Genomic DNA, 27,388 nt, shown 5'->3' on the forward strand with positions numbered 1-27,388 from the left:
AAATCAGTACCATGTACCTCGTTGCCTTGCCTTAATAGATTCTGAAAAGGCATTTGATTCGATTGGTCACCCAGCTGTGTTTGAGACTCTAACAAACCAAGGAATAGAATAGGCCTGTATTAAAGTCTTATGCGACACATACGAAACCTCCCCAGTGTTTGTGAATGTAGTTGAAGAAACAAATGATTTTCCCGTGAAAAAGGGTGTAAAACAAAATTATTTTCTTCAGTGCTAGAAAAATAAATCTCTAATTAGGACTGGAAAACAAAGGGCATCCAAATTCTGGGAAAGAGAGTAAATAACCTGAGATTTGTTGATGATACTGTTCTACATACAAGCATAAAAGAACTTCAGATATTGGTTAGCGAACTTGTGTTAATCTGCTCTGAAGCTGTTCTGAAAATGAACTAATATACATCGAAGATAGTGATGAATGGACACCAGATGGAAATATGTAGGGCTTATTTCAATAGTGATACAAGTCCATTACCTCCACTTTTCTGTCTATAATGCTTCTGAAATTAATGGTCCAAACAAACAGAAAGAAAGGTTCATCTCTAGCAAGAAGCCATATGCTTGAATATTTCTGGTATCAGAACTGCAGGTTTTCCAGCGCTCATTTACTTTTAGGACTCTGTATCTCAGAATGAACAGAAATGGAGTTGTACTACTATTTAAATAAGCCCTTCATATATCTGTTGGAAGTACGGATGTGCAAAATGTCACAGAACATGTCTATCTGGATCATCTTGTAGATGTGAAAGGAGACATAAAACCAGAAATACGTGGACGTATTGAATTAGGCCGGCAAGAGTGTGGAAGATAGGCATCAGTTTTGAAGTCGAAAATGCTGGCCGAGCTGAAGAAAACACGTTTTGACCAATGTGAACTGTCAGTAATAACTTACGGCTGTGCTACATGGATATTAAATGAATTCATTGTTAGAAAGCTAATACTAACTCAAAGATCATGGTTGGGCTGCACAAAGAAGGCGGAAAGAAAGCATTTGATATTAGACAGCCGGCCGCTGTGGCGGAGCGGTTCTAGACGCTTGAGTCCGGAACCGCACTGCTGCTACGGTCGCAGGTGCGAATCCTGCCTCGGGCATGGATGTGTGTGATGTCTTTAGGCTAGTCAGGTTTAAGTAGTTCTAAGTCTAGGGACTGATGACCTCAGATGTTGAGTCCCATAGTGCTTAGATCCATTTGAACCATTTTGTTTATATTAGATAGATAACGGAGGTCAGGCATATTATATTGGGCATATTATAAGCGAGACGGAACAGTTCAAGTTGCTAGGCGTTCGGATAGATAGTAAGCTGACGTGGAAAGCTCATGTGCAGTATGTGGTTCGGAAACTAATGCAGCTTTACTTAGCATTAAGACAGTATCTGAAATAAGTGACACTTCAAAACGAAAAGTAGTCTACTTCGCATATTTTCATACGCTTATGTCACATGGTATTATTCTTTTGGGTAATTCTTCTGATTCAAAAAGGGTATTTTTGGCTCAAAAACGGGCTGTTCGAGCTATATGTAGTGTAAGTTCGAGAACCTCTTGTCGACCCCTATTCAATAGTCTGGGAATTCTGACATTGCGCTCACAGTACATATTTTCTTTAATGTCGTTTGTTGTTAGCAATATTAGCTTATTCCAAAGAGTTAGCAGCTTTCACTCAGTTAATACTAGGCAGGAATCAAAAGTGCGTGTGGAATGCACTTCCTTGACTCTTGTGCTAAAAGGAGTGCAGTATTCTGCTGCATCCATTTTCAATAAGCTACCACAAGAACTGAAAAATCTTAGCAGTAGCCCAAACTCTTTTAAGTCTAAACTGAAGAGTTTCCTCATGGCTCACTTCTTCTATTCTGTCGAGGAGCTCCTGGAAGATCTAAAAAATTAAGCAAATTCCAGTGTTACATTCTTGATTTTCTTTATTTAAACTTACGACTTTTCGCCTGAATATGTTTTTTATATTTCATTTTATCTGTTTCTACTATCGTGTTATAATTTCATGTATTGACTCATTCCATGACCATGGAGACTTCTCCTTAATTTGGTGCTACGGAACAATAAATAAGTAAATAAAATAAAAGTGACGTAATGAATACCTTGAAATGCCAGTGGACTCGTCAGGTCGCCAGAAAAAAGAATGGCAGGTGGTCAAGCAAATACTAGACTTAAGTCCTGTTTACCGAAAGACACCAAGGAGAAGGCCGCTGGACAGGTGGGACAGAGACTTAAGAAAGGCAGTATGGTTGAACTGGCGACGGGAAGCTCAAAGTCGGCAGAAACGGATGAACCTGCAAGGATCCGATGTCGCACGCCGGCTGAAAGGAGTAATGTCAACAAGTGATCAACTGACTGATGATGGTGATACAAGGTCTTAGAGGCCTTCCATTCAGCGCCTCACCTTCAACTTCTCCTTCCCACCCCCTCTAAACTCAGTGTAGCCAGCTATCTTTGCCAGTATCGGATACAACATATTGCATAATGAGTGGAGGATTACGACCCTGATTGGGCTTGCCAAAATGTCGCGGGTAAGACTTAACGCCAAGGTTACACTGCGCGCACTCTCTGACCCCGACGTTTCGAGACTGGAGAAGTGTAAGCCGTCCACATCAGCTCTTCAGACGCCGGTCACTCAGGTTCGTGTGGGCCCCGTGGAATCGAGGGATCGCACGGCCCCCGCAGTTGGCACGCAGTGGCGTGTTGCGGCGCCGCCGCCTGGGGCAAGGCGGGCGCCGACATTCGGCGACGTCACGCGCGGCTATATCGGACGCTGGGGCGTGACGCGGCGGCGGCGTCGGCGTCGGCGGCGGCGTCGGAGGCGGCAGTGGAGCGCAGGGCGGCAGCGCGGCTGGACGCGTCGCGCGGCGCCGCCATGGGGAGCCAGTGCTGCAAGGCGGACAAGCGCGCCGCCGCCGGCGCCGCCTCCTCGCAGGCGTCCATCGGGTGAGCGCGCCGCCGTGCCCTCCGGCGGTCTCTTAAAAGTGTGCCTCTTTTGGTGACTGCTGCGTTAGCGAATGTAGAAATGCACTTGTAGAATCGCAACAGGTTGGTGTAGCCCATCGGGACAGAGATGGAAATCCGTGGAAGAAACAGACGTAGTGCACCCGACGGCCAGTTGGGTAAACTTGGCGCACGTGTATTTGATGAAGACAGTGCAACTGTGACGCTGTCACCGACGTACATCTGACGTAGGGATCGCGAGAATAAGATGAGAGAGAACCGGGCGCGTATAGAGAGATTTTTCCTCGCTCACAAGGAGACCACAAAGCAGTCGGATTTATGTAATTTTTTACATGTGAATTTTAGAACTGAAAAGTCAATTATGGAACGCAGACAGATGCGGTTCTCAAAAATTCTCGAGCAAAAACGAGTTTGACGTTTTCTGAGCTTCTTTAATACCTAAATGTAGGGTCCAAATTTCGACATCCAGTGTGGCTCTCTGGTGGGATGTTCACCTACCCCGTGGGTGGCCTGGCTTTAATTCCCGGCCGATGAAATTTTTAAAAACAAGTACATGTTCTACGAGCATTTGCAAAATACGTGAAGGTGTAAAACAAATCGGTAGTGCTTGAGACTGGTATTTGCTGAATCGCTGGTTCGAGTCGTTTCAGTCATTTTTCCTTATTATCAGTTCATTTCGAATACCTATGTCATTTAAATATAAAATTAATGAAATATCTGCTAATTAACATATATAAGTGTCATTTTTATGGATAAAGCACGTCTCCTTATTCTTGATTATGTATCGCACACAAATAAAGTTTTCATTGCAAATGTAAATTCTGAATTGCCGATATTTGATAAAAGATTGTTAATAAAGGTGTTTTAAACTTAAAGAAAATTATGAACTTAATTTTTTCATCCCGTTTTACGCTTCTCTAAAATACTCATGGTACATCTACTTTTGTTTTAAAAATTTACCACGGTCAGGAATCGAACCGTCGCCCTCCACTAGGTGGATGAGCGTTCTACCACAGAGCTGTGCCTCCAGCCGAGTAAACCACGTTGCTTTGAGGTATTAAAGACGCTTGGAAAACTTCGAACTCATCTGTTGCCAGAATTTTTGAGAGATGTGTCGAACGGTTTTTGGCGACTCGTATTTGAGTTCTGAACTTGACGCATCATAAAAAAAGAAAAAGTACAACCATCCGATTCCCGTGTGCTCTCCTTGTCAGTACGCCAATGGAATAGCAAAGAAAATCTACATTTGGTGTATCCCCAGCAGTGTAGTTTGCAGTAGTCTGGGGAGTATATACACGCTAGTGGGTGTAGATGTACAGGGATCATGATGACTATTCGGAAAGTAAAAGTTCAGTTTCCATGGTGATGGGACAATTTCTCTTTTCCTAATTCTTGTCACTACTCTTTATTCTGTTGTTTTTATTAGGTGCCGCAACTGGCCGAGTTTCAGTTGGGGCACTGTGATGTTCGAAGAGTAGCGTCTTCTGCCAGCGACGATTCAGTAACCTGCATGCAATATGCGAAATTCGTTCTGGTTGCTAAGTAGCTGTTTCAATTAATTACCTATTTCTTTCTGTTTCAACTACAAATGTAATGAATGGAAAACTAGTGCGATAAATTTCAAAATGGAGAAGTGATACAATGAAAAGAGGAGGGAGGGGTCGTCTGTTGCTACAAATTAAGTGGCTCAGAAACTTGAGGATCGACAAGTGGTAAGCCGTCAATGCGGTTAATAAACAGTGCTTCCAACTGTCGGCAACATATTGCCGTAAAGAGATACCGATATACTGGCTGGCAACACGGCAAGTGTTTTGAGCTGGAAACACCGAATGAAGGCTCAGAAATACGCAAGACAGTGCCTCCTGACCTTCGAAAAAAAAAGACAGTTTAATGCAGTGCAGTGTCATACGTGGAAGAATGTGGATATCTCATTGTACGACAGGGAAACGTAGACAGTTAAAACTTGAAATATTTTCTGTGCTTTGTATCTATAGTTTCCGCATGACCTTCATACTATGATGACAGTTTTCACATCTATTCAGTTTACTGGAAATTAGAGATTCTTCCTTGAATGACACATCAACAAAAGCGTTTATGACGGGAGTGCAAAGTCATATTGGATGTGAGTGTTATGCCGGGATGAGAACAACGACTTTCTGTTTTTCGTGCTGTGAAAATATCGTGCAGTGCAGCAGGTGATAGAGAGGGACATCAAAACAATGGATTTATGACGTTCACTTGTAGCTTTCTCGGTTGTTTTCCCAGTAGTAAACGTAAAGTAAGGATCTAAACGTTTCCTCTTCTCATTCGTTCAAATTGAAATTTCAGTGTGTTTTAGTAAGCGACGCCACTTCGACAGGTACGTCAGTGGAGACTTTATTGTAAACGAAACTGGTGGCAGATTTCGACTGTCGCTTGTTTAAAAGAGTAATTGTAATTCACTAAAATTAGAAAACCTTGCAAGTGTATAATCGTATTACGAGCTTATTTGCTTGATGCTGTTTTTGACCTTACAGTAGATTTTAGTTTGAAGGTGTCTTATAGGTAGCACGAGTGTAAATCCTGAAAGTGGTGTAAACTGTGCTCAGTGTTTCACTATTCAACATGGAAAGCGAATGTTGTTTTCCCTCTAATCTTTTATTTAGGACAATGGAATGTACATGAACTCAAAAAAGCACACTTGAGTAGGCAACTTGTCAGTGGTTTCTATCGACTTTGGTGTGCGGATTATAAGAGATAAATCTGTACCCTGAATGTGCATTTAATGACTGATTAGAAAGTGAACTACCACGTTTGTGTTATAGTCGTTTAGTCTGGAAATGAAAGGAAAGAAGAAGGTTAAAAGCAGTAACAACAAATGGTCTACAACTCTTGACCAACATCGGATGTTCCTTGAGTCTTCTAGAGTCTCCATCCTACGTCGTTATCGTAAAAATTTCCATACCCTAATTTCGAGGAACAACTCGGAAAAGACAAAAATAGTCATTAAAAATGTTCAAATGTGTGTAATGTCTTATGGGACTTATTTGCTAAGGTCATCAGTCCCTAAATTATCGCGAGGACAAACACACACCCATGCCCAAGGGAGGACTCGAACCTGCGCCAGGACCAGCCACACAGTCCATGACTGCAGCGCCTTAGACCGCTCGGCTAATCCTTCGCGGCAAATAGTCATTCATGAATTTGCTGCTATTTACAAATAAAGCAAGCTCGAGTCCATTGTCACATCGATACGAAATTCGTTAGAGACGTAGCACTGGTTTACTAGGAAAAGCCTGCAAATGATATCGACCCTGCGCTTGTTGGGGGACTGTCACTGTATTTCCCCTGAATTACGGAATCCACAGAGAACGTAAGTCAAGGCGATTTAAAATCCGATATTCTCGAATACGAGTGTAGTACCTTAACCACCGTCGCTTTGTTTCTCGCTACTTCCTCACTCTGGTTTTAATCTGAAGCACTGCCTGCTAGTTTTTAAAGCATTGGACATTTGAGCTTATATGGTTAGCAAATAACGAGGTCAGTTGGATAAACCAACTAGCGCAGTTATCCACGCAAGATGAGGCGAGTAAACAGGAAAGTCATGCACATGTGTTGGAGCTCCCTTGTTCATCTGTGTGACGCCTTCCGGTGTGTTTACACAGCTATGCTGATTAGACAGCCACGGCTTCCAGAATGACGGAAGGAAACGTAGAACTATGTGCCAGCTGGAATAAGGAAGGCGTCGTGTGCGACGAAGTATTTCCGCGGATGCAATCATAAATGCTGACATTTGTTTCGAATAACTGATGCTTGTAGTCACAGCTGAAAGAAAACAACAAATATAGTTGCATAAGCGGTGCTGTAGCACCGTGAGGCTCTGAAAGAGCCACCAAGATGCTTCCTCCATATTGCCCAGACTGGGTACTCTACGCTTTAAGGAACGTCATTCGATAATGAAGACAAACGAACATTTTAGACCTTACACCGTGGAAGAGTGATAAAGAATATTGAATTTCAAGCTTAATTGTACATTTCGGATAATTGGACCTAACTCTAAGATTCTGTTTGATCACTTGCCTCCTAGTAGAGTGTTTTACGTTTAGCTTTGAAGTGTCGCATATTTCGTCTCGTGGCAGTGGCTGGTCACGTGTTTGCACACCTGAGAGCGTCACCGCGCTGCGCCCTAAATTTACCCGCGAGGCGCGCATTTATAATGCGCCCCTCCACCGACGCCAGCCGAGCGGAGAATCTCTTGGCCCGAGAGCCGCGGTGTTTGCCTGCAACAGTTCGTTTTAGCGTGCGGTTCAGGCTGAAGAAGGCTGCTTTACGGCGCACTTTTGGTGCAACTGACACGCAGGTTAAAAGAGCAAACTCTCTCTCGCTAACACAGCACTCGTTTTTAAATGAAAATATCGAATATTGGATATATCTGCGGAGGACTTAACGACCTTTACTTAGATTTGAAGACGCACAGCATACCGAAATCCACATCCTCTTTGAAACTGCGTTTACCATTTTGGTTTGTAGAATAATGCGACTCCGAAGTTCAATGCTGCACCCATCCAAGTGATCCGTAAGCACGTATCTTAATAAAGGCGAGGAAACAAGACAGTGTGTAGGCGTACTAACCGGCGCGAGTGCGCATTTTAAGCTTAAGTTTCCTCCTTGTTGCGATGACCAAGAGAAAATGGTAGACAGCTGGCCCCGACCCCAAACTCCTGTCGATATGTGTTACACTGGCACATGTTGCGTGGTTACAAAAAATGGCTCTGAGCACTATGGGACTTAACTTCTGAGGTCATCAGTCCCCTAGAACTTAAAACTACTTACACCTAACTAACCTAAGGGCATCACACACATCCATGGCAGAGGCAGGATTCGAACCTGCGACCGTAGCGGTCGCGCAGTTCCGGACTGAAGCGCCTAGAACCGCTCGGCCACCCCGGCCGGTTGCGCGGTAACAGCAGTTACAGTGTCTGCGTATTACTTTGTATGGACTGGTTGTTGACGTAATAGCGCTTTACCTCCTTCGTACAGACGGGTAAACCCAAGTTCAGTGCCGCCATAAGCTTCTTTGCGTTTCGTGGTTCATCGCCAATAGAAATTCATCCGAAGTTGTGACTGTGTTTCAGCAGCTACAAAATAGATGGCAGAATTCGAATGCCGGCGTCCTGCTGTTCATGACGATTCACGTGAAGGACCTCCTGTAACTCCAGCCAAAGATGGAAATGTGTGGAAAGGACGCAGTTCGATACTGTACAATCGGCAATTACAGCCGTATGTAATAGTATCACACCTTAGGAATGCAAAAAGGCTTCTGGTACTATTTAGAGATCAACAATGAGAGGGGTTGGTGCAAAGGCAGTACATAACCAATAACAAAAATTCTAGGATAGATTCTCTCCAAATAGGTTGCAGCAGGGTTTAATTTCTGTGACGCTTCCTCGAGACTAATAACAAATGACAGGTAACGAAATGGCTTTTCGTCACATATCTCTATCTGTGCCATTGTGATTAACGGAAACGAATCAAGAATAAGTTCGCTGTATGTCTTGTTTGTGCTTCATACCTAGCACTAAACCCGATCCTGATGGCCGGCCGGTATGGCCATGCGGTTCTAGGCGCTTCAGTCTGGAACCGCGTGACCGCTACGATCGCAGGTTCGAATCCTGCCTCGGGCATGGATGTGTGTGATGTTCAAATGGCTCTGACCACTATGCGACTTAACTTCTGAGGTCATCAGTCCCCTGGAACTTAGAACTACTTAAACCTAACTAACCTAAGGACATCACACATATCGATGCCCGAGGCAGGATTCGAACCTGCGACCGTAGCGGTCACGCGGTTCCAGACTGAAGCCCCTAGAACCGCACGCCCACTACGGCCGGCGATGTGTGTGCTGTGCTAGGTTAGTTAGGTTTAAGTAGTTCTAAGTTCTAGGGGAATGATGACCACAGATGTTAAGTCCCATAGTGCTCAGAGCCATTTGAGCCGATCCTGATGTTCGTACATTAATGTGACAACATTGTTCATCATTAGGTCTTGCAAACCGAGAATGTCATTAAAATTAAAAATTCCAAGGCTTTGTAACAGTGTACTATATGGCAGCAAATTCCTACATGGAATTCTAACTACTGCCGCGCTGGGTAGCCGAGCGGTTTAGGACGCGTTGTACGGTCCGGGCGGCTCCCCCCGTCGGAGGTTCGACTCCTCTCTCGGGCATGGGTGTGTGTGTGTCGTCCATAGCGTAAGTTAATTTAAATTACATTAAGTAGTGTGTAAGCCTAGGGACCGATGACCTCAACAGTTTGGTCCCATAATACCTTACCACAAATTTCCAAATTCTAACTACTGAAATCAATGAACTTGTCGCGGCTACGGATATTTCATTGCTAGATGGATATATTGGATCCGTCAACAGGGTCTTCATACCCAACGAAATTGTTGTTTTCAGCTGCACTTAACGTCAAGTTTGCACCATCTTCGCCTGTGGTGAACCTTCTACCTCTCGATGCGCCCTTAAATGAATGGGTACGCTTGGACCAAACTTCGAGCTCCAAGGAGAAATGGAAAGCTATTCCAATCACTATTGTCCATTATTAGTGCTATTCTGCAGCTTTGTAAATTGTTATGGCCTAAAGAGATTTGTTTTGGACGATGTTCCACGTCATTTGTGATGAGTTATAATTGTTATTGTTATTGTTTCGGCAAATTACATTCTCTCTATAAACAGTAATCAGTTTCCTGAAAGTTTCTCTTCAATAGAGCAGTCGTCCAGTAATGTATCATGTGAATGTGTTTTTAGCTGTCTCACGATTACAGGACGAGAGACTCACCGTGTCTGCAACTGTTTACGGTTAAACGATGTTACCCATAAATTTCCACAGTATTCTGTAGATTACGCACTGGTGAGACACAGTGTTCGTAAGTACGAACAAATGTTGCACCTCCTGTCGACTTATCAGTTTGCCTCAGTCGGCAGCCGTTTCAAACAACGAAACAGATCCCGCCGACAAAGATATGTGGCCGGCCGTTGTTCTGCGCCCGTCTATCATGAGGTGCAGCCCCTCAGATCTGACGCAGCAGTCAAACAGGAAATGACCAGAAATAGCAACTGCAGTCGTTAACTGTGCCCATGGACAGAGTTTAGTCTGTTGCGCTGTGTGTGGCATTGCTGCGAGTAAACGGGCGAACATGTTTACACCGAAGCCTGTCTCACAAACGTCGCGCTCTCTGCTCCGTGGTTGCTATAGCTTCTACCTCACTAGCTTGTTGCTCATACTTTTGTTTCTCTTTATGGATCGTTACTGACAGGCTGTTGTGCCTTTTGCTAGAGACACGGCTCAAGACTGAGATTCACCAAATATCGCATGGGTTACTTGCAGTTTTTGATCTCATTCTCTCTCTTTCTAGCGTGTTGTTGTTGTTGTTGTTGCGGTGTTCGATCTGGATACTGGTTACAGGCAGCTTTCTACGTTAGTACATCCTGTGCTCCATCAGTGGGTAACAACTGCATCCCTGTAGCTACTCGAGCAGGCATGTAGTGACACCTGCTGCGACAGTGGATAGAAACTGACGATGTGTTGTCTGAACGAGGTTTTCACTCTGCAGCGGAGTGTGCACTGGCATGAAACTTGCTGGCAGATTAAAACTGTGTGCAGGACCGAGACTCGAACTCGGGACCGTCGCATATCGCGGGAAAGTTCTCTACTACCTGAGCCACCCAGGCACGTCTCACGACCCGTCCTCGCAGCTTCAGTTCTGCCAGTTGTTCGTCTCCTGTCTTCCAAACTTCACAGAAGCTCTCCTTCCCGCGAAAGGCAAAGCTTCCGAGTTCGAGTCTAGGTTTAATCTGCCAGGAAACTTCATCCACCTCACGTTCTTCTGTACATGAAGACATTAACCTACTTCGTTTAATGCAAGTGGGGCTCCTCGTAAATTGGCGATGTAATTAAAGAACAGACCAGTAATAGCCAGTAACGGAAATTAACTCTAATTATATTTTTTGATGTTCTGAGCAACAGACATAGAACAGTTTTTAAGTGAACACGCCGACATTTGGTTGTAGTCTATTTAATTATGACACAGGTTTCGTCCTTTTAAGCCATTTTCAAGTGATTGCAGGACATCAAGCTCAAAATTGGCCATAAATTAAGAAAAATATTCGCTCCCCACGAAATGCCAGCTGTGAAATCGTCACCTTGTAAAAAGATCAATAAATAATATTGGGAGCATGTCGTATGTAATAAAACAGGTGGAAATGAACACATGACCTTGATTTGTAATGATGGTGAAATCACTATCATTCTGAGGCAATGTTTTATCGAGCCCATTCACAATTCTGTCCGCACCTCGTGGTCTTGCAGTAGCATTCTCGCTTCCCGCGCACTGGGTTCCGGGTTCGATTTCCAGCGGGGGCAGGATTTTTCCTGCCTCGAGATGACTGGGTGTTGTTGTGTCGTCCTCATCATCATCATTCATCCCCATTACGGTCGGAGGAAGGCAATGGCAAACCACCTCCACTAGGCTCAAATGGCTCTGAGCACTATGGGACTTAACATCTGTGGTCATCAGTCCCCTAGACTTAGAACTGCTTAAACCTAACTAACCTAAGGACATCACACACAACCGTGCCCGAGGCAGGATTCGAACCTGTGTGTGATGTCCTTAGGACAGTTAGGTTTAAGTGGTTCTGAGTTCTAGGGTACTGATGACTAAAGAAGTTAAGTTCCATAGTGCTCAGAGCCATTTGAACCATTTGAGCAGGGATCTGTCATTACAAATATTGGTCAGGGGCAGTTTCAGGGCCATATACTCTTTCATGGTACTGAGGGAGAGAGAGAGTCAGAAATAGAAAGAGAAATATGAAAATACTGAGATGAAACAAGAAATTATAAGGAGAATTCTACGTGAAAACTATGAGCAATAAGACACATGAGTCCTATTCAAACAGGTATCGATTTAAAACGTGATACCGTTATCGTTTTTTACCTTGTTCTCTTCCATCAACGTATGAAAATTCAATTTGCCACTCAAAGGGACACCGCTGACTAAGTTATAGCAGTAGAAAAGACGCACATTTTTCTTGGTTCTAATAGTAGAAGTCTGCTTGGGCACCGGTACACAAAGGACTTCACCGTCTTCATTTATCCCACCTGAATTAAGGAATTATTACTGTTCTTCACATGTTTTTATATTTTGTTTATACAGTAATGAATGATATGAGAGAGCCTGGCGGGACATGTAACTGATTGTATTCAGTAGTGTACAAAGTGAGCAAGCATTTTCGAAACTAGTAACTGATCTCCGAATATCTTGACATTAGAAAGGAATGGAGTTGTTTGGGTGAAATGGAATTATTATTGTTCTAAGGAATGATAGTAGGCGAAGAAAAAATTATTAGTACATTCTACTAGGAAGTAGCAGTAACATGCAGCAATGTCGCGGAAGTTACAGTTTTATTCACTTTGCATCGTTTTAGCTTCTTTCAATTTCAGTCATTCATAGATTCAATCATTAACCGTGTTACGTAAATCCTATCAAAAGGAAAACCTTCAGGTGTGTGGAACAATTCGAGCCATACATTAATGTAACACAAACAGAATATAGGAACTTAAACTGTAGATTGTATTGACAATAACCTATTAATATGTTGTTTACCGTTATTGAGCCTGGTACGACGGAAATTCAATCGAGTTAAGTTAGTCAGAAAGTTGCTGCTTCGAATGCTGCCTCCTGTATAGTTACTTTTTACCTTCTGTTAGTAAGTACCTTAATACAGGGTTCAGTCACATAGCCGTGACCACAGCCCATGTTCGACGTCAGCGTGCATAAACCACTCACAAACAGCAGGTGGCAGCAGTAGCAGCAGAAGGTGTATGGAGCGTGTAGCGGGGACGTGGAAAACAGTGCAGTCGTAATGCGAAAACGAAACGTTTTATTTGGCCTCGGAAGGTGTATGATCACTGGCTTTCTGGCTAAGAGTGGAAGCATTTCCGAAACGGCTAAGCCTGTGAAATATTCGCTTGCTGTCATGTTTAAAGTGTACTGTGCATGCCAAAATGTGATATTCAGAACTGGAGCCTAAGCAATTACGTTGCATCAAGGGCCATAGATGACACACGTGGACGAAGGTTGCGGAGATGTGTACGGACAGCTGTTGAGCAATTGACCGCATAGGTGATCCAAGGCGCTACCAGTAGTGTCTGATGAACGATCGTTCACCGAACGTAACTGCGTGTGTGCCTTCGCTGAAGTAAAACACTTTTCGTTTTACACGGTAATGTATTTCAGTCTATAGCGTCTGGTTCACGCTCCCATGCTGACTGCTATTCATCGGCGAGGAAAGCTGGAAGTTGCACGCCAATTCCGGAACTATACGTCCAGTGAGCGGCGACAGGTGGTCTCTTCAGGTGAATCACGTCTTTGCGTGTAAGCAAACATCCTGCAACATTTCTCGGAATGGTCCAGGCGCAGGAAGAAGCGTTATGGTCTGGGGAATGTTTTCGTGGCATTCCCCTTGGTGGTCTCATCTCGTCATTCTGGAAGGTAATACGGATCAACACAAGCTGTGGGGCTACCTCGACCAGGCAGTTCACACCGCGGCTCCTCAACCGAGAAACCCGGCTCAGCTAGCCGGCCGGGTTGGCCGAGCGGTTCTAGGCGCTACAGTCTGGAACCGCGCGACCGCTACGGCCGCAGGTTCGAATCCTGCCTCGGGCATGGATGCGTGAGGTGTCCTTAGGTTAGTTAGGTTTAAGTACTTCTAGGGGACTGATGACCTCAGATGTTGAGTCCCATAGTGCTCAGAGCCATTTTGAACCGACTGAGCTGGCAGCGGCACTGGAGTCGTCAGAGCTCCACATCGCTGTCGGTATCTTACAGAACCTCACTGACTGTTTCTACACGTCTCTCAGCGGCCCGCGTTGCAGACGGCGGTTATTAACGCTTTCCACAGACGGTCACTTAGAAACCATGAAAAAATCCTAAAAAGTAATTACCGTCATCAGAAAGGCAAAAAAATGCCATGTTATTAATAGTTTTCCGGACAACATAGTTTGGGAAGCTCTGCATTAAGGTCAACTATTGTCAACAGGTACTGAACACACACGACAGAAGTCTCTTATACCACGTGCAACGGGACCATTGCGCTAGGACTAAAACAATGTTTCACGCTTAGACCGCCGAACGTACCCTTAAGTATCTCCCAACCAATAATGGAATACGACTCTCTCTTTTACCAGTAGTGTGACCAGCGGCTCTGCGTATTCAGAGGTTGGCACAACACTTCTGTTAACACTCTCTAGTGCTGCTGGTGTAAGATCGCGCCCTCTAAGGCTCCAGATATAGCCAACGTTCTTTGAAATCCGTGCGCCTGTTACTTACTGTTTTATCTCTAGCAATAGTTGTAAGAGAATCCCAAAACGTCGCCGAGGTGTAATTCTTCCGCGTTATAACTGTAGCAGTTTATTCTCAGTGAAGAACGTAACAGCCGGTTTAGAAGTCAAAACTGACATATAAACCAATGAAGAACTCTGACTTTGCAGTTGAAAAATTGTCTCGTTATGGGATCAAAGACTACAGAAGATTTCCCTTGAACTGGAGCGTTGTAGTGTTCAGTCGATGTATTTCGACGGGCGAGGTGCAGTTTCATTGAATATACAAAAGTAATACAGTAGAATGCCTTCTTGAAAAAGTTGTCTTCCGCAATGTACTAAATGGTTCTAATGAAAATGGTGGCGCTATTGTGTTTCCACAAGTTACTAGTATAATTACACCTATCTGCAGGCCTGCTGGTTACCTCCTGTCCAGCTTGCTGCGTTTTGCCTCTTGCCAAATATACCGCCCTGTAGCACATCTGGCTGGCCGTATACATACGCATCTTTAATAGGTGTCGCTGTGGCACTGAATAAAAACCCTTTCGAAAGACAGGAGTCAACACATTAAAGCTGTTGCTTATATGCACGACTCTTAATATTTCACACGTAGATTATGCGAATTGCATACCGAAAGTTGTTTTGTGTTTTTGTTTTCCTGATATTTCTCGACAACGAGTCACTATAACTGGCAGTTATTCACATACCATTGTTGTTGGTAGACAGAACATGTGTCATATCCCAAATAAGCAAAAGAACGCTTCGAAAGAGGTGCATCTTCCTACGTGAATAACTAAGGCACAGGAAGGTACCTTGATTAACATTCAAATATAATGGGAAAACTGCTCAATTTCGAAAAACGCCACAGTCGAAAAGTGACAGCTGCCAGTTTTCTTTGCCATAAATAAACTGTCTAAGCAGAGTTTTAAAATAGCCCGTTCATCGTCTGGTGGTTTTTCATTATGAGCACCACATCGAAGATTTGCACTGAGTGTTTACTTTCAGTAATCTTTGAAGCTCATGAAAGCTATTTATGCTCATATGACCCCATCCACTGAATACGTTCCAGGGGCGTCGGAAGATAAATGGAAGCAGTTGCTAGAAGATGGTTGGCAAACGGTTTGATGATGTTTAGGACGGCTTGAGGTCCCTTCAATGTACTGAAAATTATTTTGGAAAAGCGAAATAACCGGGGCAATGCAGAGGAGTTGTAACTATTGTGCAGCATGTTAAATAGCCTCTCAGCTTTTTATACAGTTCGTGTTGAATGGTGGCCCTGCAAATAGTGAAGGATAATACAGTGTTAGGTAAACTGTTTGTGTGAGGTTGAAGCTGAGTATTTTTACGCGTTCGTAACGGAAATTATAGCTCCTGCAGTTTCAAAATCTAACGTCAAATTCCAGTGACCGTTACGCCTAAGCATTTCATTTGCAAAAACTGGCTTTCGTAGTGTCACTGATGGAGTGACTCTGCCAGTTAGCATAAGGAAACTGATTAAAGAAACTAAGCACTCTCTCAGGTCGTCGTGATCCTACAGACACTACGCTGTGTAGATACTATGAGATGCTTGAATATCTGGTCCATAATGAATCACGAACATTAACTACTCGGACCTAAACGGTCAAAGATAGCGTATGAGACTTCAAGGCTTAATTTTATATCTTAATAATTTATTTACAATAAAACCTCTTCAATCGAACCTGAGTTTCGGATGAAACGTAAAATCCCGCTTGTAGGTTGCTTCACAGTATTGGCAAAAACACAGGTTCACACTTTAGCATATACTGTTACATCGTTCGACATTACGTCGCACATGCAGTGTGGCGCCGGCACTAACAGCTGTTCGATTCAGTATTGTGTATATTTACACGCTCCCCGTTAAAGCGTCGTAGTCAATCTGCGTTAAGAATTGCCAATAACCTAATTATTTTCTAGTACAGTTTCACAATTGGCTTTAGACGTCATGGTGTAATGCTCCAATGAAAGTGAATCACAAAAGTTGAGTTACTGAGTACAATTTGTAACTGGCCGAAGATAAATGTCTGTAAATACGAATATAGAACTGTAGTAACTGACACCTAAAGTAGCTGAGCGATATTATAATAGTGAACAGAACAGGTAGTACGACAAAATATATTCTCCCAATCATTGTTGCTATGGTAGAAGTCCTGTAAATGACAACCTAGCACTTCAGTCCGGAACCACGTGGCTGCTACGGTCGCAGGTTCGAATCCTGCCTCGGGCATGAATGTGTGTGATGTCCTTAGGTTAGTTACGTTTAAGTAGTTCTAAGTCTTGGGGACTGATGACCTCAGATGTTAAGTCCCATAATGCTTAGAGCCATTTGAACCATTTTGACTACCTAGCAAAACACTTTGTCATTTTAGTCCAGAGAGATTTCTGCACAACGTTACCGATAAGATTGTTGCACTGCTCTCGTTTCGCTGCAACACCAGCGTGACTCAGAAAGCGCTTGTCATTGGCCTGCTTACGCTCGCCAGTCTAGTTTCAAATCGTAACTATCTTCATATTAAGTGGTGACATCAGAGGCGAGTGTTTTTTCCACTGCAGGCCACTAACGTCACAAATTCGTGTACGCGTTACTTGTGCGAAACATTTCTTGCTCGTGGTTGATATAAGGGCCAATCAAAAATTTCCATTCGTGGGCGTACATGCAACACAGCGCGATTAAGATGCGGATACATAAGCACCCCACATGTAGGCAACGAGTTGGTGTGGCAGTGGTGTCTTTCGGACGTGTGTGCGCTACGTGGAGACGTGAACTGTTAAAACGTTATTGCCAAATGCGTCCAAACAGGATCAACGAGCTGTTATTCTTTCCTCGGCTGCCGAAGGACAAACACCCCTAGACATCCATCGGAAAATGACGAGTGTGTATGGAGCATCATGTCAGTTAAAAACCACTGTTGTGGAATGGTGGCCCAAGTTCCGTGATAATCGCGATTCGACACAAGACGCCGGCCTACCTGAGAGGCTAACTGGAAGGGGAGACAGTCGAGGATCCGCCGTACAGTCCCGATCACTCACCATGCAGCTGTATGCCTTTGGTTTCTCAAAAAGGCCCTGAAGACTCGACGATTAATGTCGGACGAGGACAGGTGCGGACTTATCCACGGAGCAGGACACGGCGTTTTATTTAACGGGTATGTTCAGCATGATTGAGTCGGTTGGATGACTGCGTCAATACACACGGCAATTTGGCTTGATTGGCATACAGGCCCTAGACTCTATGGTTTTCGACCTGGAACGTTTTCACCGCCCTTTATATGCCACACGACTGCCGAACATTTAGACGTTGTTGCCATTCTTTGCAGCCCCCTGTGCCAAGCGGCTGATTGTAGACATAACTGCAGTACGATTCCTTAAACCGGTCACAGTGTAAACATTCTTAGAGAGGACAGGCCTTTCCTCAGTCAACAAGTTAGATGTTGAGACAGCTCACAGTCCTGTATGTTCTACATAGTTTTTCCGATACAACCTTTAATATAAGATGATTAACTTATAATCTGCATGTTACTGAGGAACAAACGCAATAGTTAGCATTGGACGGTCTGAAGATTCAGCTTTCTGCAAAAAATTAACACCTACCATGCAAGGGGTTGTTAGTATTAAAGACATTTTTAGGTATTGTCCTTGCATATTTCTAGTAAGTAATATACGCGACCTACAACGTTTATCGTGACACATTGAGTAAAATAATGCAACTGAACACTTCAAGTTGGTTCGGCTTTAAAATTTTAAGAATAAATGCTAAAATTACGTTAGCTCCCTATTGGTAATCGCTGTGCTTGTAAATTGGATTATGCGTGTTACATGATAACTAGCACTATTTCGTGAAGAGGTGCAATCATTTCCTTCTTTCTTTATTTCCGCTTCTAGTGGTGTGTGTATTTCTGCCTCTAGTGGTGTGTATAATGATAGAGGGAGCAGCTATCAGTTGGAAGGGACAGGCTATAAACTACTTTTCGGGCAGCAATATCAAGATCTTACTTGGGTTTTTTGAACACTTAAGGCGAATGCGGGGATGTTGTTTCTCTATAAATCTTTATTGGAATCACCCACTCTTTTTCGTGCAAGAACTTCAGTTTTCCGTCATTAATGAACTCGCTGTGGTCGAGAAGCTTTCTGAACGTTAAACTGCATATTTGAAAGAATTCTCAATATATAATTTGCAGTGACTGACTTATCCATCTGCTTTACGCGTATAGCACTACAAGCTGTGAAATGTCCAGGCCAATCCCTTAGTACTGCTTGTACTATACACCAGATGAGCGGGGATGTTGACAAATAATGTGTGCTTTCTATGCAGGTAACTACATAGCAGTTTGTTTCAGGTGAAGTATTAGCAGAATTCATTCATAGAAACGTGGAGCATGTGTAGAAGACAGTCACACTGTCCAACAGCTAAGAGCAAAATGAGCTTTCATGCAACGCTTCAGACATATCACTAAATTTAAATAATATCTGGTAAAGATAATTACACAAGGACTCTGTACACAATACAACATTTAGTGCATAGTGTTGTTTTCTCGTGTAATTGAACACGTAATAAATACGGCAAAGAAAAAGGCTGTTATTCACTGTTGAAATTCCTTGTTTATGATGTCTGCTACTGTACTGTAGGGTCTACTGGAAGACAAATCTCTTTTTCTTGTTGTCTCGACAATGTATTGCTAACACAATTGAGAGTGTAAGTTGAAGCATGTAGAGGAGACAACGTTTACACTCAAGGCAGCACTACGTTCGAGGTCGGCAGCTACTGGTCGCTAAAAATGCTGCGCCAGATACTTACTGAAGATTCCCTACAATTTCTTACGCTGCAATTCATGCCGTCGAAAAATGAATTTCACAGAAATGATTAAAGTGGCCGTAGGATGAGTGTACCAGATATCGTTCACGTTTCCTCTAAAGGGAACATGCACAACTTTGTTATCGTGTGGCGAAACTTTGAACTTTAGGGAACAATGAAACACAGTCCCTTTTAAATGTGACAATCAAGACACTGATGAAGTTGATTGTTTTCTAACCTTCTTCACAATTTTTTTGCCTCAATTGTGTGGAGAATAACCAGATAAGTACGACGCAACTGACTTTGTTAATACCATTTGAAAGGGCTTTAAACAGATAATCTGATCGTTTGATACATTCCAAAAGAAACTTTTTGTAACTTCAGTTTCTTTTTTGTCCGTACTAACGGAGTTACAGTGTGTGCGTGTATTCGTGATCACGTGTCCACTTACCTTTCAATTTTTAATCGTTTTTATCTGAATTTCATCAGTGTAATAAAATTCATTGATTCTATGACTAAGAGAGGCTTTCGAGATACCGAGAAAAGGGCACTGACCGATCTAAAGATATTACATTTTCCTCTACAAACGTCTTGCAAGTTGTTTGCTCCATTGGAAATTTAAAATCAATTAACTGAAGGTGTTAACTGTAACTTACTATACTCAATACCGAATGATTTCCCACGAAAAAGTAACAGATACTGACGACTAAAATACTCCAGTTTAATTCTGTATTGGCCGCGCGGGATTGTCCGAGCGGTCGTGGCCGCTGCAGTCATGAACTATGCGGCTGGTCCTGGCGGAGGTTCGAGTTCTCCCTCGGGCATGGGTGTGTGTGTTTGTCCTTAGGATATTTCAGGTTAAGTAGTGTGTAAGCTTAAGTCCCATAAGATTTCACACACATTATATTATTATTATTACGCAAAAGCTCTCAGGTTTCCGGTTGGGTGACCGTGACGAGATGCAGCAGCGGTTCGACGCGAGTCACGCTCATCATTTTTGCCAGAAGACTTTCTAAGTATATGGTTCAAATGGCTCTGAGCACTATGGGACTCAACATCTGTGGTCATCAGTCCCCTAAAACTTAGAACTACTTAAATCTAACTAACCTAAGGACATCAAACACACCCATGCCCGTACCAGGATTCGAGCCTGCGATCGTAGCGGTCTAGCGGTTCCAGACTGAAGCGCCTAGAACCGCTCGGCCACACCGTCCGGGTGAGCTTCTCATCCATTCAAAATCTGTTGCAGGATGAACAGTAGCCGGCCGCTGTGACCGAGCGGTTCTAGGCGCTTTAATCCGGAACCGCGCGACTGCTACAGTCGCCGGTTCGAATCCTGCCTCCGGTGTGGATGCGTGAGATTTTAGTTAGGTTTACGTAGTTCTTCATTCTAGGGGAATGATGACGTCAGATGTTAAGTCCCATAGTGCTCAGAGCCAGTTTTGATGAACACTAAATAAAACTGCCACACCATAAAGACGGCACCTAACAAACTTTAAATTGCCGAGCACACTGCCCTCGCATTGTAAGGACGACGGTTCAAACTCGCGTCCGGCCTCCTCATTTAGGTCTTCTGTGACTTCCCTAAATCACTTCAGGCAAATGCCGGGACGGTTCCCTTGAAAGGGCACGGCCGATTTTATCCTCCATCCTTTCCTAATCCGATGGGACCGATGACTCGCTGTTTGATGCCCTCCCTCAAATCAACGAATCAAGCAAGAAATTGAAACGCTTGTATGTGCAAGCGATTAGCGTTTTCGTGCAACCGCACAAAGCATGTAACAGTAATGACATTAGAAATCTACATCTACATCTACATGATTACTCTGCAGTTCACATTGAAGTGCTTGACAGAGGGTTCATCGAACCACAATCATACTATCTCTCTACCATTCCACTCCCGAACAGCGCGCGGGAAAAACGAACACCTAAACCTTTCTGTTCGAGCTCTGATTTCTCTTATTTTATTTTGATGATCATTCCTACCTATGTAGGTTGGGCACAACAAAATATTTTCGCATTCGGAAGAGAAAGTTGGTGACTCAAATTACGTAAATATATCTCGCCGTGACGAAAAACGTCTTTGCTTTAATGACTTTCATCCCAACTCGCGTATCATATCTGCCACACTCTCTCCCCTATTACGCGATAATACAAAACGAGCTGCCCTTTTTTGCACCCTTTCGATGTCCTCCGTCAATCCCACCTGGTAAGGATCCCACACCGCCTAGCAAGATTCTAACAGAGGACGAACGAGTGTAGTGTAAGCTGTCTCTTTAGTGGACCTGCTGCATCTTCTAAGTGTCCTGCCAATGAAACGCAACCTTTGGCTCGCCTTCCCCACAATATTATCTATGTGGTCTTTCCAACTGAAGTTGTTCGTAATTTTAACACCCAGGTACTTAGTTCAATTGACAGCCTTGAGAATTGTACTATTTATCGAGTAATCGAATTCCAACGGATTTCTTTTGGAACTCATGTGGATCACCTCACAGTTTTCGTTATTTAGCGTCAACTGCCACCTGCCACACCATACAGCAATATTTTCTAAATCGCTTTGCAACTGATGCAATAACGCAATCTACATTCTGTATGTAAGGAATTATTGTGCAGCAGGTTTGAAATTCATTTCAGCGGTTGCGATTATTGGCTGTATGTGAGAAGATTGTGTTATTTCTCATGGAAGAAAGACGTGTCCGAATTCGACAGTGGTATCATCACGGCCCGTCAAGACTGCAGTTAATGGTCATTCGTTGCTCGCATTCGTCGTGGTCCTACGACCGTCACGCATATGTGGAATCGACGGGATCGGGAGGGCCACTCTCAACGCCATGCAGGATCTCCACAGCCCCATGCGGCTAGCGCCGGAGAGGACAGACGTATTATTAGCCAGGCCACGCAGCCGCGGCATCTACGTTGAATCGAGGAATGAGTAAATTGGTTGTTGTATGATGGGTACACATTCAGACCGCGCGACGGCGTCTGGCGCACCATGGATTGTCAGCATGAGTACTGTGTGCTCCAGTTTTATACACCTTTTGCACAGTCATATCTTGTTTGAGGTTTAATGGTGTACAACTCAGCCTGCACACCTATACAAAAGTCGCTTGAATGACATACTATTTGTCGTCCACCCATGGTGCGCCTTTTCATTAATCGTCTGTGAGCAACGACCTGTGTTATTAATGGATAGAATGACTACCAGTCAGCTCTGCAGGCCGCTGTCTCCTCGATTCCGAAGTGACGAGAGTCTTCTAGACTGACGCACAGTTACGCATGTGTGAGGCGGCGACTTGGCCAGGCCGCACGCGGTCAGCATTGTCTTCGCGAAGCGCGCCACAGCCAGCTGTGTCGTAAACACGTTACGAAACTTGGCCGGGGATAGACCAGGCACACCTAAGGGGAGCCTCTCCCCTGTCATCGCTCAAGCATTTCTCAAGTATTGTCGAGACACTGTCACCGGCGATGAGAAATTATAAGAAATGCACAACCATTTTCTGCTCCATAATATGTCAGTGTGGTTGCTGAAGACCATCTACTTCTCAGAAATGCTGTCTGAAAATCCTTGAAGCAGTTCTTACAACAATGCAGCTACTTCAGATTTCGAAAATTAACGGAAAATATGTGTTAAGGAATGAATAACTGCACAGGAATTTTCATACTGATAACGGAATTTGTGCGAACGTACGTTCTCGTAAACATTAAGTGGATAAAGGCTGAAAACTTAAAGAGCTGCATTTTAACAATCAGCTGTACAAAAAAACCTCTATTCTCCATCTGCTTCAGTCTTATCATCACACGAATTAAGGGAAAAACCATTTATTACATGTTATGACCTTAAAAAGCATTGAATTGGTATTACATGACCAAATGTAAAGGAATTATCATGAAGAACGATTCAAAGTGACAAGAGAAAAACACACATCACGTGTTCAGTTAGGACTCGAAATAATGCCGTCTATTCCTAGAAGTTATTATCGAACATGTGATCTTGTCAACTGAGATCGTTGTTCATGATAATTCCTTTACGTTTGATGGTGTTTTATTGTAAGACTAACTTTAAGCTGTTTATTGTTGTTGTTGTGGTCTTCAGTCCTGAGACTGGTTTGATGCAACTCTCCATACTACTCTATCCTGTGCAAGCTTCTTCATCTCCCATTCGGGAGGACGACGGTTCAATCCCGCGTCCGACCATCCTGATTTAGGTTTTCGGTGAATTCACTAAATCGCTCCAGGCAAATGCCGGGATGGTTCCTTTCAAAGGGCACGGCCGACTTCCTTCCCTAATCCGATGAGACCGATGACCTCGCTGTCTGGTCTCCTTCCCCAAAACAACCCAACCCTCTTCATCTCCCAGTACCTACTGCAACCTACATCCTTCTGAATCTGCTTAGTGGAGTCATCTCTTGGTCTCCCTCTATGATTTTTACTCTCCACGCTGCCCTCCAATACTAAATTTGTGATCCCTTGATGCCTCAGAACATGTCCTACCAACCGATCCCTTATTCTCGTCAAGTTGTGCCACAAACTTTTCTCTCCAATCTTATTCAATACTTCCTCATTAGTTATGTGGGCTATCCATCTAATCTTCAGCATTCTTCTGTAGCACCACATTTCAAAAGCTTCTATTCTCTTCTTGTCCAAACTATTTATCGTCCATGTTTCACTTAAAGTCGTGATATTTGATGAACTGCTTTTCCATCTGATATTTTTGTCTTTTCTTCCTCTGATAGAGGTAGAGTATAAAGGTTTATTTGTACATCCGATGGTTAAAAACGCAGTTCTTTAAGTATCTGACGGTTGTAGGAAGCCCCTTTGCTAAAATATCAAAGGCTGAAAAATTTACAAAGAATTTTTAAAAAATGTATGTAGAATAATTCTCGCAACACTGGGCTTTTGCCGTTAGGTAGACTACTGTTGCCATTACACAGGGTGCTTGAGACTTGCTGTACGGGCACTTTCTCTCGGAATCGACGCGTCTGATCTTTTTCGGGTGAAATGCGTTTTAGGGAAACCGCTGAGGTCCAAAAGAATGTTGAAACCTGCACTGCATGGAAGCTCATGGAAACGGAGAAAACGAGCATCTTCAGCGTTCGAAACGCGATCATGATAAAGAAGTTGGTAGCTTTGAAAAGAACAGTGGCATTTTTTATTTTGCGCAGTTCGAGTGATATCAAGAAAACCTCTTCCTGGAGCTGACGATATGTCCAAAAGGTAAGCAAAGAAAGAGAAAGTCTATACAATTATGTATGTGGTTGTTGACGTTACGGCAACGGCCTTGCCGCAGTGGATACACCGGTTCCCGTCAGATCACCGAAGTTAAGCGCTGTCGGGTGTGGCCGGCATTTGGATGGGTGACCATCCGGGCTGCCATATGCTGTTGCCATTTTTCGGGATGCACTCAGCCTCGTGATGCCAACTGAGGAGCTACTCGACCGAATGGTAGCGGCTCTGGTCAAAGAAAACCGTCATAACGACCGGGAGAGCGGTGCGCTGACCACACGCCCCTCCTATCCGCGTCCTCAGCTGAGGATGACACGGCGGTCGAATGGTCCCGATGGGCCGCTTGTGACCTGCAGAGGGAGTGCTTTGTTGATGTTGCTGTGAGGGAAAAACTTTTTCTTACATTTTGAGCTTTGAATAAACTTTATCTGCAATTTTAACACATAATATTGTAAAGTATTATTATTTTGTGAAGTTTTACGGTAACAGCCCTTCAGAATGATTTCCCCCTTGTTCTGAACTCAGCGACTCCTGCTTGTGTACGCTCTGAGTTCCCTGAAGGATTGCTGCATCTGGGAGCGACCGGCCAGCGTGCTTCGCAAACTCTTTCGTATAGTCCCGTGTTGTAGGACGCTGCTGGTACACAGTATCTTCAATAGGTCTCCAAACGAAATGACCGAGGGCTGCTAAATGTAGCGACCGAGATGATTAGGTCACGGGCCCTTTCCTACCAATCCACAGACCAGCAAAATTTGATTTAAAGCACGCCTGGATACCGAGGTAAGATGTGCTGGACTCATCTCGCTGCAGGCGCATTTGTAACCATGTAGCTAGTGTAAAATTGTCCGGCAACTCTGACAGTGAATGTTGGAGAGACTGGAAACCTCTTATCACTTAACTGTTCACAAAAAATAATGACCTAGCGAGGTGAAGCAGTCGTTAGCGCACTGGACTCGCATTCGGCAGGACGACGGTTGAAACCCGCATCGTGAATTAGGTTTTCTGTAACTTCCCTAAATCACTTCAGGCAAATGCCGGGATGGTTCCTTTGAAATGGCACTGACGACTTCCTTCCCCATCCTTCCCTAATCGGATGGGACTCGTCCCCCCGAATTAACCAACCGACCCACCAAACAATAATGTCCGATTACTTTGTCATTAATTAGTTCTCATTAGATATTCATGCTCTGCATATACTCGTTATCCTGATGACGTAAGTCAGGATGGGTTTCTTCTCACCTGTAATCAGCATTGTGGACATTTGTCTCGCCATTTTATTTGGTAGTGTCTTCATCATCCCACAGCATACAGTCATACAAATACAGACCTTGATTAACGAACTAGAAGGAACACTCATGTGGAATATGAACAGCTTCTTTCTGTTAGCGTTCCTAACCCCGTCTAGAAGGGGCTCCAGTGTACTCGAGCTTTGTCAGTTTTAGATTTATTTGTCTTTGCCGCCATTTTCCGAAGAAAGGGAAGTCGCGTGCGTCACTATCTGTGATTAGTGTGAACTTTGTTCTGTGTGTCATCGTATTTTAACTGTTTGTCCATCGTGTTTTCTGAAGCTGTAAGCTAAGACGAGCCCAACATTTTACCACACTCACTCGGGCCGATAAGCTTGCTCCGAGCTAGTAAATTTGATGCGTATTGGCTTATTACTGTTAGCAGATCACCATTAGACCTGTGAGTATTTAGAATGTCCTTGATGGGAAGCATTAATTATTAAGCCGTGCAATCAACAAACAGGAAAATGATTCCTGAATGGAATAAAGTTAGTGTCAGCACTAAGGAATGAGTGGTGACCTGGCGTGAAATGACGCAGCTGTAAACAGGTCATTATTAACTGACTATAAATGCCTCTGTTGCTTCGCGAGCACTATCTTTAATAACGTAAGTTCACAACAGCAACATAGCAAAACTTTTCGTTCTTAATTCCCAGTGCCTTCAAAATATCGTTACTTAAATTATGTCTTTGATATTACTACGAATTAACAACATAATAGCCACTGTCCGCCCGCATCTCGTGGTCGTGCGGTAGCGTTCTCGCTTCCCGCGCTCGGGTTCCCGGGTTTGATTCCCGGCGGGATCAGGGATTTTCTCTGCCTCGTGATGGCTGGGTGTTGTGTGTTGTCCTTAGGTTAGTTAGGTTTAAGTAATTCTAAGTTCTAGGGGACTGATGGCCATAGATGTTAAGTCCCATAGTGCTCAGAGCCATTTGAACCATTTAACCAGTGTCCCCAGCATAATCGTTATATCATCGCATTGGTATGCGACAACTACATACTTTCTGACATTGAAATAGCCCTCAGCAGCACAAATGCAATTTTAGTTGAAAGTGTTACTGGAGGACTGCTGTTCGGAGGTAAATCGAAAACTGACTTAAAACTACGTAAAACATTTTAGTAACATTTGTGAATAGGAGTTTGTTTGTACTGATACACAGGAGAAAGAAATTTCGGCTGACAGTCTACGATGTGATTGCAGAGATGTGCGTTGTGCTGTTTCCTACCTGAGATGAGAGCTGCAAAATCTCCTTGTCTCGTTAATCGCTGGTCTATCAGAATACACCATAAGTAAAGCTTCACTGGCTCAAAAGCGCAGCGTCAGATGGCCAGTCGAGTTAATTTGGTATTAAGAAAACACAATTCCAGAAGCAGCAGTGGACGGCAGGCCGAGTACCAGCCCTCACGTGCAGTACGGCCGTTTATTTTCCACGCCACCATAACTAGACCCACACAGATTCCGACACAGTTTGAAGCATATTAAACCGAACCACAGACAGTTCGCTGCCCCTAATGACGACACTCCGTCTAACTCGAGGTATTCGGCTTTAGTTATAGTTGCGACGCAACGTTAACTCACCATCGCTCTTCAATTGTCTCTCGCTTCGTAACGTCATTGACAGATATTAATTTTCCTAACGGTCCGAAACTTCTAAAATTACAACTAAATTACACACATACATGGAAATAATATTACACAGTAAACAACAGTACAGATTTGGCGTAACACATTACATTACATCT

The 27,388-nt window shown here is 43.7% G+C and overlaps 1 protein-coding gene and 1 pseudogene across 1 annotated transcript in view; both read left to right on the forward strand.

Annotated features, from left to right (window-relative positions):
- Nucleotides 1–27,388, forward strand: part of LOC126267904 (muscle M-line assembly protein unc-89-like) — a gene marked incomplete at its 3' end in the record, with an annotated part of 447,423 nt that overhangs the window by 199,976 nt on the left and 220,059 nt on the right. The gene's annotated exons all lie outside the window — the stretch shown is intronic.
- LOC126268399 (5S ribosomal RNA) lies at nt 24,405–24,522 on the forward strand (annotated as a pseudogene).

This window comes from Schistocerca gregaria, chromosome 4, assembly GCF_023897955.1.
Source record: "Schistocerca gregaria isolate iqSchGreg1 chromosome 4, iqSchGreg1.2, whole genome shotgun sequence".
Lineage (NCBI taxonomy): Eukaryota > Metazoa > Arthropoda > Insecta > Orthoptera > Acrididae > Schistocerca > Schistocerca gregaria.